Consider the following 22,108-nt stretch of genomic DNA (forward strand, 5'->3'; position numbering starts at 1 on the left):
ATGAATGACAGTTAAATGTTAGAACCCCAAAGCCCTATCAGCTCTCCCCCCACCACATGTAAGCACCTCCCTCAGAGCATTCGAACATGCAGCAAAGCATCAATAAAGACACAGACCTGCAGTACCCCAAAGACTACTCGTTCACCCGGCAATTCGACATACCACAGGCTCTCTCTCTCTCTCACTAATAGGGAAAAGGAGGTGTCCCCGTTTCACAGTGAGAGGGGAGACATAACAAACAACTCGCTGATTTACGATGTTAGAAGTCCTTTGCATTACTTTTTCCAAGCTCTGTTCCCAAAGAACTCAGGTCTCTGGGCACACAGCCAGCTTGCTGCTTTCGATCTTCCATCTCCCACGACACACCGATTTCCTGCGGAGGCACCGACCATGAGTCCGCCTCAAAAGGATTAAGTTAGTGAAATATATTCCTTCAGTGATTGTGATAAGCATCCACATCACTTGTAACATCAGCCACAGTTGGTATAACATTGACCCAGTGCAGATGTACTGTATCGCTGATAGGCAGTGCAATTCATTAAGGGCCAAAGCTTTGAAATTGCTTGACCCAAGCTTGGATTGCTGTTCCACACGAGATCCCAAAATCAATGCCACTTTATCAGCTTCTGTTGTTGAAGTTGTTAATATGCATGTTTTCCCGCCTTGACAATCTACTTCTGCCACAGCCTTCGCAACTACAACTCACCCAAACTGTCAAGCAGCATGCATTGCTAGTTCTCTTCGCTGTTGGAAAATTGGTGCTAGCCTGGTGCACCAATGAAGAAGCACTCCATGAGTGGAAATTGTACTTTGCTGGTGAGAAATCAAATCCATATCTTTCCCCTTTTTATCCTCGATCCCGATCTGGAAATAAATGCAAAACATTTTATGGACCCACTTTGAAGAACAAAAGGTTACGTGCATGCAGCATGTATAACGTGGGAAAATATCCAAGCTCTTCACTCAGGCACTGGGTAATAAAAAATGATACGAAGTTGTATAATTTATGTGATAGGATAGTTGACCAAAAGCTTGATCAAGGAAAGATTGAAAGGACCTTCTTAAATGAGGAAAGGAAGGGTGTAGGGAGGGAATACTAGAACTGAGTATCCTAGTATTGATGCCATTTGGCAGTGAGGTTAAAATTGGAATTTGCTTAAGTTGGGGCAATGGAGTGAAATATCTTGGAAGCTTGTACAGCTGGAAAAGGTGACATTGAGGACGAAGCTTTGCAAGAGTTTGGAGCTGTATTTCATCAGAATACAGCTTGTGTCATGGGCAAAAGATAAACTGAATAGGTGAGAGTTGATCACTCAGAACTCTGTTGTTGGTGGGAGACCTACATTACACTGATCAAATCAAGGCCAACAAGCATGAATAAAGGTTTTGGCAACAGCAGGGGCCACTGCAGAATCAGATGTTGGTGTGAAGGCCGACTTAGTGATAACATGGATCGCTAGGTTGCACTTCATCCAAGTTTCCCCTTGGGCAAGCATTAGCAGGATACCATCGACATCACTAACAGCGTATATTGTTCTCGGGGATGTGCTGTTTTCCTACATTTTATCAGTGACTGTCACCTTTGCATTACTGCTTTGGCTGTTCAGTACTTCAGGAAAGGCATTTCACAACTGCAAGTGTTCTCACTGTCATTTTCATCACTGCCAAAACTCGGGTCAACGATGTCCCTTGTGAATAGCTGAACGTGAATCTTACCATTAAGTATTACATTATCTTGTTTCTGTTGTACAGTTTTGCATGTAATGTCTCATGCATAATGCATATTTTATCAAAGGGACTTCGAAATGTTACTCTTTCTACAGATGCTGCCTGAACTATTGAGTACTCCAACATTCAACATATTCTGCAACTCATTTTCAAATAGCCCTTTTTTAAAGTCACATTTTTGTTTATTTTTAAAAACTTGTATATAGTTGATACAAAACCTTACATTTAAAATGTTTTAAATCAAAATTGACTGTTGTTAGACTTTTGGAAACAAAATAGATTGCACTATCACATGGGCTAAATACCCCTTGAACATAATTGTGCACGGAAGATTTATAGATGCCTTCCAATAGTCATACCTTACTCTAGTCCATCCAGTAACATTCATCTTTGTGCTTTTGAACATGTATGTTAGTGACTGTTGCATGTGGATAGTTGATTCTACTGGAAACTGACAGACCACAAGGCATCTGAGATGACCTTCTGGTTGTTCTCAAACTGAACTGAACTTGGCCACTCAGTGCACCATTTTTGTTGGGCATCCCTTTTACCATGGCTTGTTGTGAACACATCTTTTTTCCAAGTGGCATCCTTGATCATTCGTCTCACTCCCACCCTCCCTTCTATTTAGTGTTTCTTCCTGTAAGCATGTGAGGGATGAGCATTACAGAGCATAACCTGACAGTAACATCAGTTTTTTTGCCTTCAGTATGGGATACTTGCATAACTCTAGTCAATTGATTTGAGAGTCCTTTTTACAATGACTGGAACAATGGGCTATACTGAATATAAAGAACTTGTAAGATGAAACGGACCTAAAGGTAAATCTTGAGCTGTAATTCGTCAAATTCCTTCCTCAAATGTCACTAGCTCTAAAGTGCCTCTTTGGCTAACTATTTAATGCCTTGTCCTGATATTTCATTTGAATCTGCACACATTTTAAGCCGATAATACTGTTGTAAGGACAGAATTTGTCCAAGTATTACTAGATTATTTACAACATATAAATGTTTCCAAGTTACTCATTTGGAGTTCAGAAGAACTTTTTTTAACTTCTAGTGACAAGAATATAAAACAAGGGAGGTTGAGCTGAATATGCTAGATGCTTTTAAACAAACCAGCAGCCAGTAAGTAGATATGCTGATGGGATTGGGGAGAGAAAGGCAGTTTTCAGACCATAAAACCCAGCACAAGTTGGATTATCCAGTTTCTGTGCTGTAGCTTAAGTGTAAAGTTGAACAAACTGATGTGGCACATTCTTGACAAACCTCTCTCCTCCTTGAGCTAATTCATAATGGTAATAAGACTAGTGAAGTAAATGCTGCACCATAGTCAACATAACTAGTCAGAAAGATAACACTAGCTGAATAAAGTGCTATTCAGAGGCAAGGATAGAAAAGCTAATATCGGTTCAGCAAGGCAGGAGGAAAGAATTGTTCAATACAAGACAGAAGCAAAGTTAGGCTGTCAAGTCTGCTCTGCCATTTCATCGTGGCTGATTTATTATTTCTCTCACCCCATTCTTTTCTCTTCCCCCGTAACCTTTGGTGCCCAAACCAATCAAAAACCTTTCAACCTCCACTTCAAATATATTCAGCAACTTGGCCTCCACAGCTGTCCATGGCAATGAATTCCACAGATTCACCACCCTCTGGCTAAATAAATTCCTCCTTATTTCTGTTCTAAATAGGTATCGCTCTATTCAGAGGCCCTCTAGTCCAAGACTCAACCATTCTCTACATATCCACTCTGTCTAGGCCTTCCAATAATCAATAGGTTTCAATGAGATTCCCCCATTCATCTAAGCTCCAGAGAGTAAAGGTACATTGCTATCAAACGTTCCACATATTTTAACTCTTTCATTCCCTAAATCATTCACGTGAACCTCCTCTGGATCCTCTCCAATGCCAGCATACCCCTATTAGGTAAGGAGCCCAAAACTACCCACAATATCCCAAATGTGGTCTGATCAATGCCTTATAAAGCCTCAGCATTACATTCTTGCTCTTACATTCTAGACTTCTTGAAATGAACATCAACGTTGCATTTGTCTTACTACTGACTCAATGTGTAAGTTAACCTTTATGGGATCCTGCATAAGTCCCTTTGCAGCTCTGATTTTTGAATTTTCTCCCATTCTATGTCTTTATTCCTTCTACCAAAGTGCATGACCATACACATCCTACACCATATTCCACCAGTCACTTATTTGCCCATTCTCCTAATCTGTCTAAATCCTTGTGCAGACTCCTTGCTTCTCAACACAACCTGTCTCTCCACCTCTCTGTATCATCCGTAAACTTGGCCACAAAGCCATCTATTCCGTCTTCCAAATCATTGACATACAATGTGGAAAGAAGCAGTCCCAATACTGACCTGAAGAACAGTACTAGTCACAGGCAGCTGACCAGAATAGGACCCCTTTATTCCCACTCCGCCTGCCATTCAGCCAATCATCTATCCATGCTAACATCTTGTAATACCATAGGCTCCATTTTGTTAAGCAACCTCATATGCGGCACCTTGTCAACAGCCTTCTGAAAATCCAAGCAAACAACATTCACTGACTCTCCTTTGTCTATCCTGCCTGTTATTTCCTCAAAGAATTCCAATAGATTTGTCAGGCAAGATTGCCCCTTAAAGAAATCATGCTGCCTTTGGCCTACTTTATCATGCACCTCTAAATACCCTGAAATCTCATCTTTAATAATGGGCTCCAACATCTTCCCAACCACAGTCAGGCTAACTAGCCTATAATTTCATTTTTTCTGTCTCCCTCCCTCCTTAAAGAGTAGAGTGACATTAGCAAAGGTTCCTGTCCTCTGGAACCATTCCAGGATCTAAAGATTAATGAAAGATCATTAATAATGCTTTCTAATCTCTTCAGCTACCTCCTTCTTAACCCCGGGGTGTAATCCATCTGCTCCTGGTAACTTATTTAACTTGAAACTTCTCAAGCACCTTCTTAGTAATGGCAACTACACTCACTCCTGCCCCTTACAAGTTCTGGCATACTGCTATTGTCTTCCGCAGTGAAGACTGATGCAAAATACTTTTTTAAGTTTGTCCGCCATTTCTTTGTCCCCCATTACTACCTCTCCAGTGTCATTTTCAGCGGTCCATTGTCCACTCTCGCCTCTTTGTTACTAGCTCTAGATGAATGTCAAACAGGCTCTAGATGAACTGAGCGATATAATCAACAGGCATGAAACAGCATAACCTGATGCCTTCCCCCCTCGTTATGGGGGATTTTAAGCAGGCCAGCTTGAAAAAGCCTCTAAATAATTATTACCAACAAGTCACCTGTATGAGGAACTAACACACTGTGGACCACTGTTACACCACCATAAAGAGTGCTTACTATGCCATTCTACATCCACACTGATCATCTGGCTTAACTTCTACTCCCTGAGCATAGGCAGAGACTGAAGACCTCAGCACCAGTAGTGAGGACCAAGAAGGTATGGTCAAGGGAAGTGTGGAAACATTTACAGGACCATCTGAATCGGTGAACTGGACTATAGGGATTCATCTTCAAGTCTGAATGAGTATGCTGCATTTGTCACCAACTTCTTTGAAACTTGTGTGGATGAGTATGTGCCTATAAAGACTTACTGTGCATACCCAAATCAAAAGCCATGGATGAACCAGGAGGTTTGTAGTCTGCTGAGGGCTAGATTAATGGAATTCAAGTCTGGTGACCCAGGTCTGTGCAAGAAAACCAGGTATGACTTGTAGAGGGCTATCTCAAGAGCAAAGGAACAATTCCAAATGAGGTTGGAGGCAGAGCCAGATGCACATCAATTCTCCCAGGATGCAGGCCATTACTTCCTAAAAATGAAACCTAACACTGTGAATGGCAGTGATGCTTCACTCCCAGCTGAGCTCAACACCTTTTCTGAATGCTTCGAAAGGGAGGATAAAACTAGAGCTATGAGGATCCCTGGAGCACCCAGTGACTCTGTGATCTCTGACTTGGAGGCCAGGCCAACATTAGGCTGTCTTTAAAGTGGGTGAACTCTCACAAGGTGACAGGCCCCGATGGTGTACCTGGTAGGGCTCTGAAAACCTGTACCAACCAACTGGTGGGTGTGTTCAATCTTTCATTGCTACGGTCGAAAGTTCCCACCTGCTTCAAAAGGGGCAACAATTATACTAGTGTCCAAGAAGAAGAATGTGAGCTGCCTTAATGACTATCATCCAGACTCACATCTATGGTGATAAGTGCTTTGAGAGATTGGTCATGGCTAGAATTAACTCCTATCTCACCAAGGACTTGGACCCACTGCAATTTGCCTATCGCCACAATAGATCTACAGTGGACACAATTTCATTGGCTCCTCGCATGGCCTTGGATCACCCGGACAATACAAATACCGATGTCAGGATGCTGTTTATTGACTACAGCTCAGCATTTAACATAATCATTCCTACAGTTCCGATCGAAAAGCTCCAGAACCTGGGCCTCTACATCCCTTTGCAACTGGATCCTTGACTTTCTAACCAGGAAGATCTGTGCAGATCAGAAACAGCATCTCCACCTCGCTGACAATCAATACTGGCGCACCTCAGGGATGTGTGCTTAGTCCACTGCTCTACGCTCGCTACACCCATGACTGTGTGGCTAGGCACAGCTCAAATGCCATTTATAAATTTTCTGATGATACAATAATTGTTGGCAAAATTTCAGACAGTGACAAGAGGGTGTACAGGAGTGACATATCTCAGCTAGTTGAGTGGTGTTGTAGCAACAACCTTGCACTTTATGTCAGTAAGACCAATGAATTGATTGCAGATTTCAGAAAGGGTAGGTCAGGAGAACAAACACCAGTCTTCATAGAGAGATGAGAAGTGGAAAGACTGAGCGATTTCAAATCCCTGGGTGTCCGTATCTCTGAAGATCTAACCTGGACCCAACCTATCATTGCAGCTACAAAGAAGGCATGTGTTGTGATGGAAAATAACTGGTTCTTTGAGTCTCAACAGTAGAGGCCTGGACACACACAGTTTTAAGAATAAGGAATTTATTTACAAAGGGAAGTCGGGTCAACCCAAGCAACTACAATACACAGAAAGCGGTGTGGGGACAGGGTACGGTTACACAAACAAAGAACAAGGGAAAAGCACTACAACAGCTATCCCCCTTGACCTTGGATAGCCGCGGCTCCCTTATCAGGACAAACGATAGACCTTCCCAAGCATAAATCAATGCACTTACCTCCAATGTGGTGGTCTGTAAGAGAGGGCTAGCCAAGGGCAAGTCTCACCTTTTAAAGCATGGGGCTGGGCGAGATAATCCAATTAAGGTGACCAATAATTTAGGTCTGCATTGATTAGTTGGGAGGGACCAAATGTTGATTGGCATGTGGTGTGTCCTCCGACCAGCCAGGCAGCAGTGCATCTATCACATGGCCGGTATCTCTGGATACAGCATGTCAGTGGTTGTATTTCATTTGGAGTTTGAGAAAATTTGGTATGTCTCCAAAAACACTCAAATTTCTACAGATGCATTCTAACTGGCTGCATCACTGTCTGGTATGAAAGGGTTACTGCACAGGATTGAAGTAAACTGCAAAGACTTGAAGTCTTGACTCCATCATGGGCACTAGCCTTGTAGTATCCAGGACACCTTCAAGGAGCGATGCCTCAAAAAGGCAGTGTCTACCATGAAGGGCACCCATCACCTAGGTCAAGCCTTGATTTCATTGCTACCATCAAGAAAGAGGTACAGGAGTGTGAAAGCACATACTCAACGATTCAGGAACAGCTTCTTCCCTTCTGCCATATGATTTCTGAATGGGCAATTGAACCCATGAACAAAACCTTGCAACTTATTTTTAATTTCTATTTCTGCACTACTTATTTAACAATTTAATATATATGTATATACTTACTATAATTCAGATTTTTCTATCTTATATATTGCATTGTACTGCTGCTGCAAAGACAACAAATTTCACGACATATGCAGGTGATATTGAACTTGATTCTGATTACATATCTGAAAAAACTTACAGTATCCTTTTTTTAAATATTAGTGGCTACTTTACACTCACTTCATCTTTTCTCACTTCAAGTTTTTTTTTAATTTGCCTTCTGTTGGTTTTTAAAAGCTTCCCAATCCTCTTAACTTCTAATTTTTGCTATATATATCCCTTCTCCTGTTCTTTTTCTGTCTTTAACTTCCTGTGGCTGTATTGGTTGCCTCATCCTCCCTTCAAAATACCGGTAGCTCTTTATCTTTGGGACGTATCTATCCTGCACTTTCCAAATTTCCCCCAGAAACTCCAGTTATTGCCATTATCCTCAATAATGTCCCCTTTCAATCAACTTTGGCCAGCTCCTCTCTCATGCCTTTGCAAGTTCCCTTTACTCCACTGTAATACTGATGCACCTGACTTTAGCTTCTCCCTCTCCAAATGCAGGATGAATTCTATCACATTACGATCACTGCCTCCTAAGGGTTTCTTTACCTTAAGCTCCAATCAGCACCCAATTGAGAATTGTCTTTTCCCAAGTGAGCTCAAACACAAGCTGCTCTGAAAAGCCATCTTCTAGGCAGCCCACAAATTCTCTGTTTTGGGATCCTGAATCAACCAGATTTTCCCAATTTATCTGCATATTGAAATCCACCATGACTACCATAACATTGCATGCCTTTCCTATCCTCCTTTGTAGTTTATATCCCATATCCTGGCTACTGTTGTGGGGCCTGTATACAAGTCCCATCAGAATCTTTTTATCCTTGCATTTTCTTAATGGTACCCACAAGAATTCTACATCTTCCTTTGTCATCCTGCAGTAAAGTGTTCTTGTTTTCACGTTTCCTGCAGAAACATTCCCCAAAATGTGATTGAAGTTACTAGTTTAGAAATCTAACAAGTATCGTGACAAGTAAATGTTACAGCACCTATAAAAGGTATTCACACCCCTCCCACCAGAAGTTTTTTACAACAGTTAATCACAGTGTATTTAATTTGACTTTTGTGGCATTGATCAACAGAACAAAATTTTCGTGTCAAAGTGAAAACAGATCTCTACAAAGTGATCTAAATTAATTACAAATATAAAACACAAAATAATTGATTGAATGTATTCACCCCCTTCAAGTCAGTATTTAGCAGATGCACCTTTGGCAGCAAATTACAACCCTGAGTCTGTGTGGATAGGTCTCCATCAGCTCTGCACATCTGGACCTGGAATTTCCCCACATTCTTTACAAAACTGTTCAAGCTCTGTCAGATTGCATGGGGATCATGAGTGACCAGTCCTTTTCAAGTCCAGCCATAACTTCTCAATTTGATTGAGGGATGGTCTCCAACTTGGCCACTCCAGGACATTAACTTGGTTATTTTTAAGCCATTCCTGTGTAGCTTTGGTTTTATGCTTAGGGTCATTGTCTTTCTGGAAAACAAATCTTCTCTCAAGTCACAGTTCCCTTGCAGACTGCATTAGGTTTTCCTCCAGGATTTCCCTGTATTTTGCTGCATTCATTTTTACCCTCTACCTTCACAATCCTTCCAGGGCCTGCTGCAATGAATCATCCCCACCCTGTGTAGCCACCATCATGCTTCACAGTAGGGAAGGTGTGTTTTTGATGTGCGGTGTTTGGCTTATGCTAAATATTGTGTTTAGTCTGATGGCTAAAAGCTCAATTCTGGTTTCATCAGACCATAAAACCTTCTTCCAGCTGACTCCAGAGTCTCCCACTTCTAGCAAACTCTGAGATTTCATGTGAATTTTTTTCAACAGTGGCTTTCTCTTTGCCACTCTCCAATAAAGCTGTGACTGGTGAAGCACCTGGGCAACAGTTGTATGTGCAGTCTCTCCCATCTGAGCCACTGAAGCTTGCAACTCCTCCAGAGTTGTCATAGGTCTCTTGGTGGCTTTGCCCACTAGTCTCCCTCTTGTATGGTAACTCAGTTTTTGAGGATGGCCTGCTCTGGGTAGATATAAAGCTGTGCCATATTCTTTCCATTTCTTGATGATCAACTTAACTGTACTCCAAGGGATATTCAGTGACTTGGAAACTTTCTTGTATCCATCTCCTGACTTGTGCTTTTCAATAACCCTTACATGGAGTTACTTGGAGTGTTCTTTTGTCTTCATGGTGTAGTTTTTGGCAGGATACTGACTCAACAGCAGTTGGACCTTCCAAATACAGGTGTACTTGTACTACAATCAGTTGAAACACCTTGACTGCACATGGTGATTTCCATTTAACTAATTATGTGACTTCTAAAACCAGTTGGCTGTACCAGTAATGATTTATTTGGTGTCACATTACAGGGGGTGAATACAATGCAATCAAGTATTTTTGTGTTTCACATTTGTAATTAATTTAGATCACTTTGTAGAGATTTATTTTCACTTTGACACAAGTTTTTTTTTCTGTTGACTTGTCAAAAAAGCCAAATAAAATCCTCTGTGATTCAATGTTGTTAAGCAATAAAATATGAAAACTTCCAATGGGGGAGGGGGTGAGTATTTTTTATAGACACAGAATATGTAAAAATTACAATCAAGAATTTGCTTTGGAGAGTAGTGGTGAAAAATTTGCCTTATTCTGTTGGGTTTCAATGATGGTTTTGTGAGTTGACTAGCATTTTATCCACAGGTACAAAGGTAGGTCAGTGGAAAATAGGTTAAGCACTTCTGTACAATAATGCTTGGGACCAGATTCTGATATCAGAGGGTCTAAATCTTCACAACCCCTCCTTCATAGACCAACTTAGATATTTAAAAAAAACTGCCTCTTTAAATTCTCAAAGGGAGTCCACTCCTGCTAGGCCCTGTTCCAACTTGGTTGTTAGTGTCCAGATGAATAACTTCAGACTGTAAAATTGGCAGAGGCACAAAGTAAGAAAACTATGTTTAATCAGAAAAGGAAACCGTGCTGGAAGGCTTTTTAACCATTTCATGAAATACAGTTGTTACTAGCAACGTCAGTAGTTATTCCCTATCCTTAAATGCCCTTGAAGAGGTGGTGTTGAGCCAGTGCCTTAAACTGCGATTCACCTTTGTGCCGTTGCGTGGAGTTCAAGCCAGGATGGATCAGGACTGGAGCCCTGTTGGTAATGTGCCTAAGCGTGTTATGTTCCCATTTTGTTTGGTGATGAAATGTGCATTATTTTGGGGGAAAAGGGGTCCTTTTGAGGAAACCATAAATCATGACATTGCTGTACTGGCAGACAGTTGATTACAATACTTACTTCATCTTCCTTCTATGAAAAATAGACCTATAGATCAGTTAGTTTAATGTTGCTGGCACTGTGGCTAAAAGAATCTTTCTTCAAAGATTTTACACAAAACTTTGACTCTTTCTTTCTCTGATGCTGCCTGACTTGCAGAGTATGTTAAGCATTTTCTGTTAACCATTTTGCTGCTCAATACAATTTCTACTGACAGATGGAGGTAAAACTTGTTCCATTTAAATTACTTATCTGATAGAACCTGCAAGATAAGCCTCTGTAAGTCAGATGGAAAGAACTTCGAGACATAGGATGGTTCAGTGCAGTTTACAACCACGTTAACTGGAATGGTCAGTCTTGGAGTGCAGCAAATGTGTCAGCCACTCTGTGCACTGTAAGGTTCCCCCAAAGAGCCAGTCAAAACTTTGATGGATAGACAGACACATGAGAATTGGCAGCGGTGTAGAAAAAACCCACTGCATGACTGTCAAAGCTTCTCACAGCCCATGTTTTATAGGATACCAGAGTATACTTTTTCCTAATGTGCCAGCTGGTCTGGATCTCTTCTCCAGTGGCTGGACCAGACTTGGTGCCAGATAGTGTTCTTCAATGATGAAACAGTAAAATTCTTCAGCCCTGGCTATGTTTTACCAGTGAGAGAATTGGCCTTCCTCTGCATTGCAGGCAGTTCTTGAACTCATCACTGAGCAGTAACTTACTGGGAGAATCTTGAGGAATGCAATCCATGTCCAGTACTGTCTGAAGATTCAATTTGCCTGAAAGGGTGTTGACCTGAAACATTAACTCTGTCTCTTCCCACAGGCGCTGCACTCTATTTTATTTATTCAATTCAGACTTGCAGTATATACAGTTCATTTGCTTTTGATAAACATGATTGTTTCTCCCAAGGATCTCATTGCTGGCCATCTGTAGATACGAAGCAACTCCAGGGATTCTGCTGAAACATCAGGATGGATACTCTTACGTCACCACTTCTTTTTACAGTTGTTGTCGAACTTTCACAATGCTAACAAAGCACTGAGATTACAAGGTGGGTAGACTACTTTGTGTTCAGTGTTAACTGCATGTGGATGCAGACATGTTGGGGTAAGTTTGGTAAAGGTGACCACAGGTATTGCTAATTCTTGCATCTGCCTGTTAAGATTATGCTAAAATAGCAGAGGTTCTACACATTTTTCAGTTTTGTTATTGACAATGATATTGGATGGAATACTCTTCTCTCTTTCAATATTTTTATTAGTTTCTGCATAAAGGAATACAGAGTACAAGAAGATATATATTTTAAGTCAAAAGAAAAACATAAAATAGTACCAAATACATTTTATTAAAAATACAATCACAAAACCCTGTATTCATAAAAAATAAATTAAATCATATTGAAATATAATAATTTTGTTATACAGAAAAAAATCTAAACCCACTACCAAAGTCAGAGCTGTTAGGAAAAGCAAGAAAAAAGGGGAAAAAACCCTTATCATATAATAAAATATATTATTAGCCACTATCTGTACTTTTACAACAAATCAAAGGTTTTGAAAATAACTCAAAAATGGTCCCCACAATATATAAGTCTTGGCTAGATTCAAAAACAACATCGTATCTTCTCTAAATTTAAGCATGACATAACATCCCATAACCATTGTTTATGAGTAGGCGGAACAGCATCCTTCCATTTAAGCAAGAGCGCCCTCCTAGCTATAAGAGCAGTAAAAGCCAAAATATGCAAATCAGATGTCTCCAAAATAAAGTCTTTTCCTCCAACAATACCAAATAATGCGGTCAAAGGGTTAGGCTTAAAATTTACCTTGAAAAGTACCGAGAAAGTTTGGAATACTTCCTTCCAGTAACTTTCAAGGCTCAGACATGTCCAAAACATGTGAATTAATGAAGCTTCTCCATTATTACATCTATCATAGAAAGGGGATATATCCAAATAAAAACGAGATAGCTTATCTTTATACATGTGAACCCTATGAACCACTTTAAATTATGAAAGGGAATGATGGGCACATAACGATGAAGTGTTAACCAATTTAAAAATTTCATTCCAAGTTTCCTCAGAGATTGAAGTCTGTAAATCTTGTTCCCAAAGATTTTTAATTTTGTCTACAGGAACATTCCTCATTCTTAGCAACATACCATAAATATTGGATATTGGATAAAAAGGTTTCAAATTAAAAATTACATCTAATAAGTCCTTATCTGAACTTATAGGAAATGTATATAGTTGAGAACGCAGAAAGTCTCTAATTTGTAAATAACAAAAAAAATGAGTTTTGGGTGAACTATATTTAGCTGACAGTTGCTCAAATGAAAGAGGACTTCCTCCAACAAACAAATCCTGGAAGCATTTAATACCCAATCTATCCCATTCTTTAAAAACTGAATCAGTCATCAAAGGTTTTAAAAAAGTTAAAATAAATGGGACTGGACAAAGAAAATCTCAATAGATGAAAGAATTTCCTAAATTGTACCCAGATCCTCAAAGTATGTTAACTACCAAATTTTCAGTTAGTTTACTAAAAGATAAAGGGAGTGAGGATCCGAGAAGAGAAATAATAGAAAATTTATTAACAGAGTTAGCTTCTAAAGAAACCCGTATCGGACAGTCCTCACAGTTAATATAATATGTCCAAAATGTAAGATTTCGTATATTGACTGCCCAGTAATAAAACCTAAAATTTGGTAAAGCTAAACCTCCATTCTTCTCAGATTTTTGAAGATGAACTTTATTTAGTCGAGAATGTTTGTTTTTCCATATATAATAGAATCAAAAAAAGATATAGGAATAAAAACAGGTAATGCCTGAAAGAGGTATATAAATTTAGGTAAAATGTTCATTTTAATAGAGTTGATTTGGCCAATCAAGGATAACGAAAAAGGCGAAATGGAATATCCTTAAAGTAGCTATTTTATTTTAGACCAAATTTCCAGAGAACTTGTTCATCAGTTCAGATTCAGATTTATGTATCTGTCACATGTACAGTGAAACATTGTGAAATGTGTCTTTTGCATTAGCTAACCAACAGAACCTGAGGATGTACAAGGGACAGCCTGCAAGTGTTGCTACACATACCAGTGCCAACATAGCATGCCCACCATGTTCACAGAACATGCAAACAGCAGCAGCGAAGCAATCCCCTTACCTCCCTCCCACCTGCAGCATGGTCTGTAAAGAGCAGATCACGAATAGTTGGTGATATGTTTTGCTCTGAAAATAACTGGCATTCAGAAAGGAGCTATCTTTCCTCAATAAATTTGCTGGATTGTTAATTTCTTAAAGCATGTTTGACGTTACAAAAGGTGCCAAAGCCAGTCAGTGCTGAGATGCAACCTTACTGGATACCAGTACCACTTCCCCTTTAAGCCAGATGCTTGTAATGAACAACCGAGTAGCAAAGCATTTTACTTCGGCTTTCTAAATTCAACAAGATCTCATGGATGTCATTTGTATTTATCGTGTTGACTGCCTTTTGCTGTTGCTCAAAGCATCTTTCTCTTGCACTTTACAACAATGCTGTGAGAGGGCAGAGCAAAGCTCAAGCTTCACACATCATTCCAAAAGACAGGAATGGTCTAGACACTACTCAAACCCACCTTTAACTTTCGCTGATTATCCCTCATTGAAAAATGCACATGCTAACCATGGAATCTAAATTTTGGGTAAATTAGATTTGTACATGTTCTAGGTAGGTTCTGAAAGTATTTGAGTGCTTGGATCAGATTCTAAGCAATGAATTTTTTTTTGGAATAGTGGAACTTTTCGATAATTGTGGAAATTCCAAATTACTTTACAGTTAAATGACATGCATTTTAAAGTGTAAAAATTAGGGCAGTCATTTTAGACACAATACATCCTTCATTGATAACCTCCAAGTCCATTCTTCAATGAACGAGTGCCCACTGGCACATAGCAGGAATAACTGTTATTCACGTTGCAATTAGAAAAAATTACAGTAGAAAGGTTACTGAACTAATTAATTGCCAGCTCTGCCAATGGAGTGGAGAGAAAGACATTCATTTAAGAATTTAGGAGGCTGTGTCCACATCCTGATCTGCGTGCTTGAGCGTTAACTCTTAGCAGTTCAGATGAGACTACACTGTGAGAAATGTCACATCTTAAGCCTGCAGCTGGATATAAAAGATTCCATGGTCCTGTTCTGAAGACAGCAAAGCAGTTTAGTTCAGTGTAAGGCACTGGTCATTTTCACATAGCGGTTTGGAAGATTTGCTCTTCACTGATTGGCTGCTGTGACTGCATTATAAACAGATTTATTTAAAAACACTGTTAAAAATATGAAATTTTATTATCAGCATCCATATTGCAATTTGTGACATTTTGTTCCATAGAAAATGAGTGGTCTGCAGAAGTGACTTCACTGCCAGTGACATGCATCAGGGCCCAGAAAATCTGATCTGTAAATGCTGTGATTTTTTAAAAAGTCTAACGAATTCACTGAGTCTAATTCAAGAGAAATGAGACCCTTCATCCAGACCCAGTCCAGATGAAGGACCTCAACCCAAAATATTGTCTGCCCATTTCCCTCCATAGACCCTGCTTTACCTGCTGAGTTCCTCCATCGCTTCATGTATTGTTCCAGATTCTGCAGCCTCTTGTGTCTCTATTGTTCAGTTCAAGCATTCATACAGAATTTATACTGTTGTGTACATAGGAACAATATAATCTCAATGTGATATGACTACAAAAATACCCACACATGAAAGGAACTATTAGTAAGCATTTCGTCAGTCATATCCTATGGATTCATTACCTCATATTAAAGAGGCACACTGGTGTTTTATAGAGCAATAAAATAGCAAAACTTTCATGAATTTAATTTTAATCTTTATTTTAATTATTTACAAGGATTAGTAAGTGACAAAACAGATATCCTCCCCAGAATAAAATGAAAAGTGCATCCAATGTGAAGAGAGGATAATAAAAACGATGTTGGAATTCTCAATGGGCCGTGCAGCATCTGTGGAGGGAGAAACTGTTACTATCACATTGACAACCTTTAATTAGAACTGCTCACTTCTATTACAAACAGCAAAGGCTGGGAGGCCAAAATTGTTGAAGTCAATGCCGTCAGAGGGCTTGGCTGGGTGATGTTTTTTCTCAAGCTTGCAAGTTCCTCAATGGAATTACTTAAGCAAATGCCAGAGTGGATGGAGAACTAAAATGGTGAGCAAATGGAAACTCAAAAGGATCCTTGCACATGGAATGGGAGTTGTTTTGTGAAGTGGTCATCTAAGCAGTGGACCAACCTCTGCCATCTTCAACAGCATCTGATCACCAAACACATCTTTACTTCCCTCTCCGTTGGGATTTCTCCCTCCAGATCCCCTTGTCCATTTGTCCCTCCCCACTGATCTCTTCCAGGCACATATTCCTGTGAGAAAAACGGTACACCTGTCCATTCACATCCTCTCGCACCTCAATTCAGGGCCAAACAGTCTTATCAGGTGAGGCAACACTTCACTCATAAATCTGTTGGGGTCAGCTATTGTTTTTGATGCTCCTGATACAGCCTCCTCTATACTGGTGAGACCCGATGTAAATTGAAGGATCATTTTGTTGAACACTTCATTCCTGTTCTGACATGTCCGTTCACGGCCTCCTCTTTTGCCATGATGAAGCCACTCTGAGGATGGAGGAGCTTCTGTTTAGCTAGCCTCCAACCTGATGGCATGAACATCAATTTCTCCTTCAGGCATTTTTTTCTCTCTAGCCTCTTGTCTTTACATGCTTATCACCTTCCCCTGGTGCCCCTCCTTCTTCCCTTTCTCCTATGGTCGCTCTCCTCTCCTATCAGATTCCTTCTTCTCCAGCCCTTTACCTTTCCTACCCCCCTGGCTTCACCCATCACCTTGTCTTCCTTCCCTTTCTCCCCCACCTTTTTATTCTGGCATTTTCCCCTTTCCTTTCTAGTCCTGAAGAAGGGTCTCAGCCTGAAATGTCAACTCTTTATTTTCTTTCATAGATGCTGCTTGACCTGCTGAGTTCCTCCAGCATTTTGTGTGTGGTGGCCTTTTCAATACAGTGGGGACCTCATTGTGAGCACCTGATAGGGTATACCTTGGAAGGAATGCAAATGAATTGCTAGTTCATCTGGAAGGAAGGTTTGGGTTTCTGAATAAAGTAAAGTTGGCATAAGGAGGAAGTGGGTGTTGGCATAAATGGAGAGTAGAGCAGAATATATTGCTGGGAGACTGGTTCCTTCAGAATGTTGAAAATAGAAGTTGCATTTGGTGGTGGTATCGCTTTGAAGATGGCGAAAATTACAGAAATTACAAAATCTTTAGGGCCCGATATTTATTTATGGGGGGAGGAGAAAGGACGAGACCTCTCTCCAACAGTGGTGAAGAAACCATGATCGAGGGAAGACACACAAGAAGCACTGACGGGAAAGTAGCAGCTGCAATGGACCAATAGAGACTAGGAGAGTAGAATGGAGTCATTACAGGAAGTGGAGTGAGAAGAAAGCCAGAGAAATCAGTCATACAGCTTGGAGAAAGGGTTTTCAGTCAACCATCGTCCATTTCCACTCCCCATACACTCATCCCATTTTATTCTCCCTACATTCCCACCAACTCCGCCCAGCTTCAACCCCTCTTCAACATTCCTGGGGGAATTAACAGTGGCCAACTAATCAACCAATCTACGCATTGTTTCTGATTTGGAACAAGAACTAGCTGAAAAAGTGGACCTGCCCCGCCCTGCTTGTGGACTGGAGAGGAGGGAGAAGCCACGTGTGTGAAATTAGGACCCCATTATCGCTGAGTGAATAAAAATATAACGATCAGAGGATAGACTCTGCTGGCACAGTGATGCAACCGTTAGCGCTGCTACCTTACGGCCCTTGGGCCAGGGCTCAGATGCTAAGCACGTGGAGGTCTTTCTGTGATCACAAGGTCAATCCCACAGACATTTTGTTAGGTTAATTAGCCACTGTAAATGGCCACTAATGTTGAGAAGTGAGAAAAGAATCAGAGGGGAGTTGATGGCATGTGAGAGAGACTAACATACAAAAAAATAAGGGAAGTGGTAGTGGGATTGAGGTGGCTGCTTTGCTGTGAGGCAGTGCAGGCCTCCCGGGCTCCCTGTATCCTGATGTTCATTGGTGTTGCCTCTGGGCAAAATTAACTAAGTTTACTGAGAAACTGCCTCAGTTCCAGGCTCAATCCCGACCTCCAGTGCTTCCTGTGAGGGTTGGAAGATTGAGGAGCTGCCGTAAATTGCCCCTGATCTGTAGATGAATAGTAAAGCCTGGAGGTAAATGGAGAATAAAACAGCAAATAGTTTGAATGGGTGTGAATTAGTCTCTGTGTGTTTGAGGTTAGTTTGCCAAACAACACTATTCTTGCAAACAAATTTGATGACAATGCTCAGGTTGGTCCTTTGTGAGCAAAGTGATGCAAGGAGGGATCCACTGAAGGGAGCAAGTCATGTGGAAAAACAGAGGCAGAGGTGTGGAGAGGGAGGGGTCCAGGTGATTGGGGAATCCTGGAGATAGATCAAGGGGACAACAGTCAGTGGTGAGAGTTCCCAGTGAAGGAAACAAGCACAAAGACAAAGGTGGTGGAAGAGCTCAGAAACAAAAGAAAATCTGCGGATGCTGGAAATCCAAGCAACACACACAAAATGCTGGAGGAACTCAGCAGGCCAGGCAGTGTCTATGGAAAAGAGTACAGTCAACGTTTTGGGCTGAGACCCTTCATCAGGACTGGAGAAACAAAAAGAGTAAGGTGGTGGGGAGTGGGGAGGAAGGTGATTGGTGACACCTTGAGACGAGGGGGTGGAGTAAAGAGCTGGGAAGTTGATTGGTGGAAGAGGTAAAGGTCTGGATAGGACAGGACACAAGGCCATAGAAGAAAGAAAACGGGGAGGAGCACCAGAGGGAGGTGATGGGCAGGTAAGGAGATAAAGTGAGAGAGGGAACTGGATTGGGAAATGGTGAGGGGGGGGGGGGCAATTACTGGAAGAAATCCATGTTCATGCCATCAAACTGGAGGCTATCCTGACGGAATATAAGGTTTTGCTCCCCCAACCTGATTGTGGCCTTTTTGTGACAGTAGTGGAGGATATGGACTGACATATCAGAATGGGAATGGGAAGTGGAATTAAAATGGGAGATCCCACTTCTTCTGGCAGACAAAGCATAGGTGCTCAGCAAAGTGGTCTCCTAATCGTACAGAAGGCCATACCAGGAGCACGGACACAGTATATGCCCCCAACGACTCACAGGTGAAGTGTCACCTCACCTGGAAGGACAGTTTAAAGCCCTGAATGGTAGTGAGGGAGGAGGTGTAGAGGCAGGTGTGGCACTTGTTCTGCTTGCAAGGATAGTACCAGGAGGGAGATCAGTGGGGAGGGATGAATAGACAATGGAGCTGCATAGGGAGTGATCCCTGTGGAAAGCAAAAAGTGGTTGGGGGGTGGGGGAAGATGTGCTTGGTGGTGGGATCCCATTGGAGATGGTGGAAATTACAGAGAATTATATGCTGGCTGTGGAGGCTGGTGGGGTGGCAGATGGGGTGAGGGAAGACATGGGGGAAATGGAAGAGATGCAGTTGAGGGCAGCACTGATGGTGGAGGAAGGGAAGCCTCTTTCTTGGAAGAAGGATGACATCTCCTTTGTTCTGGAATAAAAAGTTTTGTCCTGAGAGCAGATGAGGTGGAGATGGAGGAATTAAGAGAAGTGGATGCCATTTTTACAAGTAACAGGGTGGGAAGAGTCTAGGCAGCTGTGAGTAGGTTTATAAAAGATACCAGTAGACATGCTGTCTCTAGAGCTCAGAATGCACTGCAAAGTGGCAGCAGAGGACAGATCAATCAGGATCAGAGGGGAAGATCAGAAAAGATAGGAAATAGATGGTACAGGGCAAGACTTCAGCAAGAGGCTGAAGCAAATTAGATGCGGGAGAAAGAGGTTACAATCATTGATAACACAGGAGATTTTGCAGCTGCTGGAAATCCAGAGCAATGATCACACAATACTGGAGGAACTCAGCAGGTCAGGCAGCATCTATGGAAATGAATAGATTGAATGGAAAGGTTGACGTTTCAAGCTGACTCCCTTCATCAGGCTGGAAAGGAAGGGGGAAGATGCCAGAATAAGGAGGTGGGGGGAGGGGGGAACGAGGACAAGCTAAAAGATGACAAGTGAAGCCAGGTAGATGGGAGACTGGGAGGAATGAAGAAAGAAGCTGGGAGGTGATAAGTTGAAAAGGCAAAGGACCTGAGGAGAGGGAATCTGATAGGAGAGGAGAGTGGATCATGGGAGAAAAGGGAGGAGGGGCACTAAATGGAGGTGATAGGCAGGTGAGGAGAAGATGCAAGAGGCCAGGGTGAGATAATGAAGAATAGAGAATGGGGAAAAGGAAAAAAATCACTGGAAGTTGGAGAAAGAAGAAAAGTTGTTTGTTAAAGCTCAGGAAAAGGTGAAGGAAGATGTGGAAACATGGACCAGGACAACACTGAGACAGAGTGATCACGAGAATATCATAGAACATTAGGAATGGATGTGACATACCATAACTACTTCATTTTGCACACCTGCTTCAAGACAAAGAAAGGATTCACAAATACTTGCCCTCCCTTCTGCGTTTATTGTGGATCATTGTGGTAATTTCCACTGTTGCAACATGATGGCATTCCAGTCCTCTCTTTCTCTTGAAGGTGCAGCTCCTTCCACAACAGCCTGATTCATTCCTCTGTCTCTACCAATACCCATTTCCTCTCGCAGTGTAATCACTGGAGGTGCAACATTTCCATCATGGGCACCAGCTCCCCAGGATCCAGAACATCATCAAAAGGCGATAGCTCAGTAAATACGAGGAAATCTGCAGATGCTGGAAATTCAAGCAACACACACAAAATGCTGGTGGAACGCAGCAGGCCAGGCAGTATCTATAGGAAGCCCTGACGAAGGGTCTCGGCCTGAAACGTTACAGCGCTTCTCCCTATAGATGCTGCCTGGCCTGCTGTGTTCCACCAGCATTTTGTGTGTGAATGGCTCAGTAAGGCAGCATCCATCATTAAGGGCCCCATCACCTAGTCAACACTCTCTTCTCATTGCTACCCTCAGGGAGCCCATTAAGAGGCACACTCAATGTTTTAGGAATAGCTTCTACACCTCCACTATCAGAACAGACAGTGAACCCATGAACACTTTGCTGCCACGAACATATGTGCTATTAAACCTGATTTTGATGTCTGTCCTTCCAACTCTACTCCTTGCCCGTCTCCAGTTTAACGCATCCGATCTCACAATGTCTAAACGTCACACACGGTCAAGTGATTCTTGCAGAACACACTTATTTGATGTACAAGGGGTGACGCTGATCTTCAATTATTTGTCACGTAGATTTTCCAACCGCTCTGCCGTCAGCTCTATATTGTAGCAAAGAACTAATTAGAGAAACAGCATCTAATCTTGCAAAGAGCCACAGTACAACTTGCAAAGAATTAAATTTCAGATAACCAGGGTTTCCAGTTTGAGTCAGAACTAGGCAGTTTCAACAACTTTCTACATTTAACCTTTCGCTATACGCTACCTGAAATCGAATATTCCGACATCGACGTCCATTGCTTGAAAACTTTTAACTGAAGTCTAGTCTAGACCTTAAAAACAATCAAACGAATTCCTAATTACAACATTTCCCGATTAAAAAAAAAACCTTTTGCCAACAAAAAGATGAACTATGTAGAATCTACCTTTTCGTTCATGTGGCTTCAAAAATGTGTTGGGCTGCTGCAGCGCAACAGAACACAAAGTTTTAATATTAAAAAGACTTTAAGTGTGCACGTTATTGTAATCGCCAATTTCAAATTAAGTTGCTTTACTTTAATGTCAGAAAATACGAAAGTATTTTTTTTTTAGCAAATTCAACGCTGTAGCGGGTTAAAAAGTCGGGAAATTGAAACCCAAGTTAGCAGTAGCGTTCACACGACCCGCCGCTTCCTCGTCGCCCGCTCACCTGAACAGCGGAGCCGCGCAGTCTGGGCGACTCCTCCCGCCGCGCCGGAGTCACAATCGCCGGCGCCCATCTTTCCCCGCCCGTTCGCCTCCTTGTTCTGCTGCCTTACCGACAGAGAGCGGAGAGGGAGAGAGTGAGGAGCCGGAGCCGGAGCCAGGCGGACAGCGCCCGCTCCCGAGCACCGT

General features: G+C 41.7%; 1 long non-coding RNA gene across 1 annotated transcript; it reads right to left on the reverse strand.

Annotated features, from left to right (window-relative positions):
* Nucleotides 1-15,764: 15,764 nt before the first annotated feature.
* Nucleotides 15,765-22,106, reverse strand: LOC140728183 (uncharacterized). The gene is made up of 3 exons (XR_012099008.1): nucleotides 21,924-22,106; nucleotides 21,147-21,336; nucleotides 15,765-15,919 (listed from the first exon to the last, which is right to left on the reverse strand). It is a non-coding gene; the product is annotated as an uncharacterized lncRNA (long non-coding RNA).
* Nucleotides 22,107-22,108: the final 2 nt, after the last annotated feature.

The sequence above is a fragment of the Hemitrygon akajei genome, chromosome 5 (genome assembly GCF_048418815.1).
Source record: "Hemitrygon akajei chromosome 5, sHemAka1.3, whole genome shotgun sequence".
In the NCBI taxonomy this organism is placed as follows: Eukaryota; Metazoa; Chordata; class Chondrichthyes; order Myliobatiformes; family Dasyatidae; genus Hemitrygon; species Hemitrygon akajei.